The sequence below is a fragment of the Rattus norvegicus genome, chromosome 13 (genome assembly GCF_036323735.1).
Source record: "Rattus norvegicus strain BN/NHsdMcwi chromosome 13, GRCr8, whole genome shotgun sequence".
In the NCBI taxonomy this organism is placed as follows: Eukaryota; Metazoa; Chordata; class Mammalia; order Rodentia; family Muridae; genus Rattus; species Rattus norvegicus.
This window is the reverse complement of record NC_086031.1, coordinates 87,287,398-87,293,397: the sequence shown is the minus strand read 5'-3', so window position 1 is coordinate 87,293,397 and position 6,000 is coordinate 87,287,398. Positions and strand designations below refer to the sequence as shown.

Genomic DNA, 6,000 nt, shown 5'->3' with positions numbered 1-6,000 from the left:
TCCTTTGCTGCGACGAAATGCCTGGCAGAAGCGACTTATTGTGGGAGGGATAGTCCATCATGGTGGGGAAAGCTTAGCAGGAGTGAGAGGCAGCTGCACACATTGTGTTCACAGTTGGGAAGCAGAGGACGATGAACACTGGTGCTCGGCTCACATTCCCCTCCCCCACCATGCCCATGTAACGGTGCTGTCGGAGTTTACAGTCAGTCTTCCCGACTCCATTAACCTAATCTAGAAACTCTCTCACAGGCACACCTAGAGGCTTGTCTCCTGGGTGACTCTAGATCCTGCCAAATTGACAGTTACACACTCAGCACGCAGTACCCATCTAATGCTCATTCACCATTAGTTGTGATACACATGAGACCTTGGGGGACACTGTGGCTCAGTGGCCCTCAACTCTGTTTGACAACTGGATGACTCAGAAGCCTGGGCCTGACCCCAAATCAATAACCCTTGGGATCACATAAACATAAAGCTAGGATGAGAATCCTTCACTTAACCAGTCAGTGGGAGTAGAGGACTTGTTCAAGTTTTCTTCCTTCCCTCACAGCCAGTCCAGCACAACTTCTAGCATGAAGGCCAGTCGTTGCTCTTGTACTTGTGAGATGGGAGCATCCCCCGAGGAATTCCCCCATGTGGAAGACAGAGCCTGGGGCCGCAGGGCTGGAGAAGTTGTAGGAAGATTAAGGAAATGGAGAAATCTCAAAGGTTCAGCACCCACTCAGGAAAAATAGGTTCAAAGGCTAGGGTGGAGGGATTTGGAGACTAAATGGCCTGGGTGGGGTTCGAAGCAAAAGGACCATGAGAGTGGGAACCGTGGCTCTGGGTTAAGGCAGTCTTTCCAGTACTGGCCTAGAATGGGGCATACAGAAGGAGCTCAACGAGTGCAGGCTGAACGTCTCAGTGACTCAGTAGCACCAGAAGGAAGGCACACTGTTGATTATGCCACATTCCTATGGGGAAAAGCTCCTGGACTGTAAGAGAAATTGAGGCAAAGAGGAGGCCAACCTCCCTAGAATTCTGAAAGTGCATTACATAGGAGGGAGGCCATGGCTGGGTGAGCCAGATGTTTATAGGGAACCCTTTCCTAGCCTGGCATACAAAATGCCATAGGGGACAAGCAGACAAACGGAACTCTATGCTGGGTGAAGAGGAAGGGCATGGTAAGGGAAGAAAGAGACAGGCAGGAAGGAGGAGGCTAAGGGCCAGGCTGCCTCTTGATAGGAAGAATGGGAGGGTGGGGAGCTCTGGGCCAGTGGCTGGGTCAGATCTTCAGCCAAAGCAAACGTACCTCAGGGGGCTGGGGGGACCAATCCTTCCCCACACAGACGGAATCAAAGGAAACAGGAACCCTGCAGGGCCCAGCTGTGACCCCTGCCCCCAAACGCAGCAAGGCCCATTAACCCTCTCCTCCCCAACACCTTTCATACTTTTACAGTCTAAAAGCTCTCTGGAAACAGCTTCACCTGTTACGTGCTCCGGAATACCAGCCAAGAGATGACAGATTCCCCAGTCCAGAGGATACCCTGCCCACCTCCACAGTGGCTCTGTGTAAAATAGAGAGGTTATCTTTGCTAATCAAAACCAAACAGACAGATCTTTCCTTGTTTCTATGCCAAGAGTTAAAGGGTCCAGACTCATTTCCTATACTCACACTAATTGAAGCAGACACACCTGTACCTTACCACCAGACTGGGCAGGAGCAATTGGCCCCTCGTCTCCTCCCAGCCCCGAGTAACTGCAGGCTATTGCTCCCCTGAGCTGGGCATGAGTAAGAGGAAGTAGCCCAGAGTTTGGGGAGCCCAGGAAGTGAAAGGGATATCTCACAGGTTTTCTGGCAGCCCTTGTCACCCGGGAGACAAATTAGGTGACAGTCTGTCCAAGGTCATACAAGTGGCAATGTCATACAAGTGATTGGTGGGCCCACTGGGACCTGACTTTTAGGCAAGTGTCCACTGCACCAGTCCATGATCCCGACCCCAGGAAAGGCAGGCGCACCACCGAGCCTGAGACAGCAGACACGAACATCTTTTTTACTCTCCTTAACACCCCAACCTGTCTGTCCCAATGGAAACCCAATGCGGACCTTTCTGGAGCCAGAGAAGCAAGGAAAACAAAAAGATAATGGGGTCAGAGGCAGGTAGACCAGGAGGCTGCTTCCCCATGACTTTCTCTTTCTCTTTTCTAAGTTCTAGGCAATGTAATTTGAATAATCAAAAAAGGACAAGAAACCCAGCTGGGGAAAAGATTAAAGATGGCAGACAGCAGGAGATTCCAAGGAAAAGGACTTTTAAAGCTACACTGATGGCCTTTTTGGGCGTCAATGGGAGCAGCCCTTGGTCCTGCCAAGGCTCCATGCCCCAGTGTAGGGGAATGTCAGGGTGGAGAGGCGGGAGGGGGTGGGTGGGGGAGCACCCTCATAGAAGCAGGGAGAGGAGGGATGGGATAGGGTTTATGGACAGGAAGCCAGGAAAGGAGATAACATTTGAAATGTAAATAAAAAAAATATCCATTAGAGGCTACACTGAGTACGCCAGAAAGAGAGACTGAGGAGAAGACAGAGGAATCAATATCAAGAAGAAATGAGAAAACCACACAGTCCTTGTAGTTCAGTGGGGAAACTGAGGTAGTTGTGGACCTAGAACAGCTACACCTGTGACTTGGAGCCCAATATTCCCTCTGAAAGACCACGACAGTCTGAGGGGATATGAGCAGAGAGCTAGGAATGAAGGAGGGATGAAGCAAAGCCTTTTGGACCTTCTAGACTCCCAACTAACTTTTCACCCCATGATGGTCTTTCTTTAAAAGAAAAAAAATGTCACCCACACCCCAGAAGGTTCCCAAAGTCTGGCAGCCTTGACAAGACCACATTAGAAAAGCAGATGAGAGGTGCAGAGACCAGGAGAGACAGGACAGCCCAGGAGGCTGGCATCAGGAGAGGCAGGCAAGAGGACGGAGCAGAGGAGTGGGGTGAGGGGGTGGGGGCGGGGGGGGGGAGGGACGGGGAGTGATGGAACCTCTCCCATCTCTTCCTTCCCACCCTCTGTCCCTCCCACTCTCTTCTTTCCTGATCTTGAAACAACCTTCAAGTCTGGGCTGGAGGCCCCAGGAGGCCAGTCACTTAGGAAACAAAACTGTTTCCTTTAGGAGTCCATCTGCAGCTGAGCGCCCACCCTCCCCCTTACACACTCTCCCATGGACTCTCACGTACACCCACAGTAATGGGCAGCTTTCTCTGTAGCACACGTGAATGCCTGCACACGGACACGTGCACACCACACACTCCTATGCAGGCGACTAATTTGTAATAGATGGAGCACACATCCAAGCACGCAGTGCCCCCGTCCCCGTCAACTTAAAGGTGGGGGGACAGGCTCTCTCATCCTGTCTGAGTTGACTTCTCACACTTGCTATGTAGCTTAGGGTGATCCTCCTGCCTCTACCTCCCAAGTACTGGTATTATAAGCATGTTCTACCGCCCTCAGGTTAGGGGCATTTGGGATAGAAGCCAGGTTTCCGTGTTTCCTAGGAAGTCACCCAACTGAGCCACTTGTCCAGACTGAAGCTCCTTTGGACTTCGTACTTGGTACATTCCTACTCACAGAATTCCAGACACGAGCGTCCCCTTCGGTCATATCTAGCACCCCACCTCCACAATAGTACATATTCCTCTCTCTCTCTCTCTCTCTCTCTCTCTCTCTCTCTCTCTCTCTCTCTCTCTCTTTCTTTCTTTCGGCTCCCTACCCTCTGTATACACGTTCTTACTTCTCAGATCTCTGCCAACCAAACATGGCTCTGGCCTTTTCCATTTGGTCCCTTGTGACCTCTATCTACTCTGAGTTTCCTGCCTTCTCACCTTCTGCACTCAGGTCTCTCTGTTTGAGTCTGGAACCCCAGGTACCTGGGTACTGGAGGTTAAAGGGCCAGATGTCTCTCTCCACTGTGATCTGGGGTCTGAGACAGACTCCCCTATTTCCACGAAGGGAGTGGTCAGGGAAGCGTGGAGGGGAAGTCGGTTATTGGTGCTCTGTCTACTGTCTCACTTGTTGCGGCTCAAGTACTCAAGCACAGTGTCCTTGGGACTGTGGTCACCCAAATGCAGGGCATGGCAGGGAGCCCTAGCAGGCTTTGCAAGCAGAAGAAGGGCACAACCCTTTCCGTTACTGAGCCTGGCTACAGACAGCAGATCCAGGACGTGGGAAAGACTGGACAACTCTGGAAGGTGCCAGGAGGGAGGAGGGGGACAAACACAGGAGCTCAGAGCCTTGTGTTTCTCTTCTGTCTTACCTTCTATCTTGAAGAGGCTAGGGAGATTATTCAGAAACTCTAGCCCAGGCCTATAGATGTCCCCTAAACCCCAAGGGATCATTTATTCACCCATAAACCCCACAGCTCCAGTAGCCTTTGGATAAATCTTCTAGAACCTTCTTTCCTAGCTTTACATAAGGGACTGTGTTTATTCCCTCTCATGATTTCCCTGTCGCCTCTACTCCAGACCCAAGTCAGAGCCTGGAACAGACCGCAGACCATGAGAGAATCCAAGCGTGCTTATACGGCCCATCCTTCCTGCCTAAGCCCAGGAGGAAGCAGTAGGGGCAGGTAGGAGCTGACCCTCTGATGCCTGTAATGGAAAAATCTCAGCGGCAGAGCCGGAGGTGGCCAGTTATTTAGGGAATTCAGATGTGAGCCCGGTGCTCTGAGAGTAGATTTCCTGAACAGGAGGTCCATAATCCCTCTACAGGGAGCTCCCTCCGGGGCCAGAGGGGGCTCAACCCAGCCAGCCAAACCAGCGGGTACCTTAGGCCTCCTGCCAGAGCCCCATTCCCTCCCTCCTCCTTCCCAGTCAGGGTTCTCAGACCAGCCCCTGCTCAGCGGGTATCCACTCACTCCATCTCTGTGCCTAGAGAAATGGGGACGCTACAGAAGAACCTTGTCCTCTAACTGCTCCTGGTAGATGGGGGCAGAAGTCTTTCTTCTCTCTGTCCCCAACCCCCTTCTGCTCTTCATCAAATGTTCGATAGCAGCACGGGAGCAGGTGGCCCGGTCACAAGTTATCTGTTCCCTTCCTGTTTCTATTGAGAACAATGTTGAAGACGCCTTTGCAGCTGGAGGTGAAGCCCCCTCTCGCTCCCCAGGCCAACTTCTGGGATCTCCCACATCATTACACAGGTCTCTCATAGTGGAGTCTCCCTGTCCCTTTCCTCCCAGAAGGAACTGAGGAAGTCCTTGTTCTTTCTAGCCCACAGCCTTGGTATCTGAGGAGATAATGACTTCCACACGCTCCTTAGAAATGCCACACCTCCCAGATTTGACTTCTCATACCATTCACCAGCCTCCGGATGCAGACTCACCCAGAGCTCCTCTGTAGCAGTGAAGGGGAGGTTCATCTGTTCCACATACAGAACGCAAAGATGCTACCAAATGCCTGCGTTGCTGGACTAGGGCTGCCTTCCTGGCTTTTCATATCTTCTGTCCTTTACCTTCCCAACTGCTTCTACCTGTCTTGCTGAGACTCTTGTAGCCTTCTCTGGGTTGCAGGTGTGTCACAATGTTGCCATCTACAACATTCACATCATCTACAAACCACACTGGACAACTATATAATCACACCATCAAAAACAAAAACAAAAAACCAAAAAACAAAAAACAAAAAACAAACAAACAAACAAACAAACAAAAAAGATCACGCTGGGAGGTGGTGGTGCACTCATTTAATCCCAGCAGAGGCAGCCAGATCTCTGAATTTGAGGCCAGGCTGATCTATAGAGCAAGTTCCAGGACAGCCAAGACTACACAGAGAAAACCTGTGTCGAAAAACAAACAAACAAAAATTGCTATAAAGTTACAAAGTATCAATGTTTGAAGTAAGTTTAGGATGTGTTGGGCCAAATTCATAGCTATTGTGGGGCCGGGGTGGTATATGAAGCAGCCAGAGGGCAGCAAGTCCGACTTGCCTGGCTCAGCACCTCCAGGCTTTGGTCCCTGCAAGGAGCTTCA

The 6,000-nt window shown here is 51.1% G+C and overlaps 1 protein-coding gene across 1 annotated transcript in view; it reads right to left on the bottom strand.

Moving 5' to 3' along the window:
• The window catches only part of Igsf8 (immunoglobulin superfamily, member 8), a 32,004-nt gene that overhangs the window by 20,621 nt on the left and 5,383 nt on the right, over window positions 1-6,000 (bottom strand). The gene's annotated exons all lie outside the window — the stretch shown is intronic.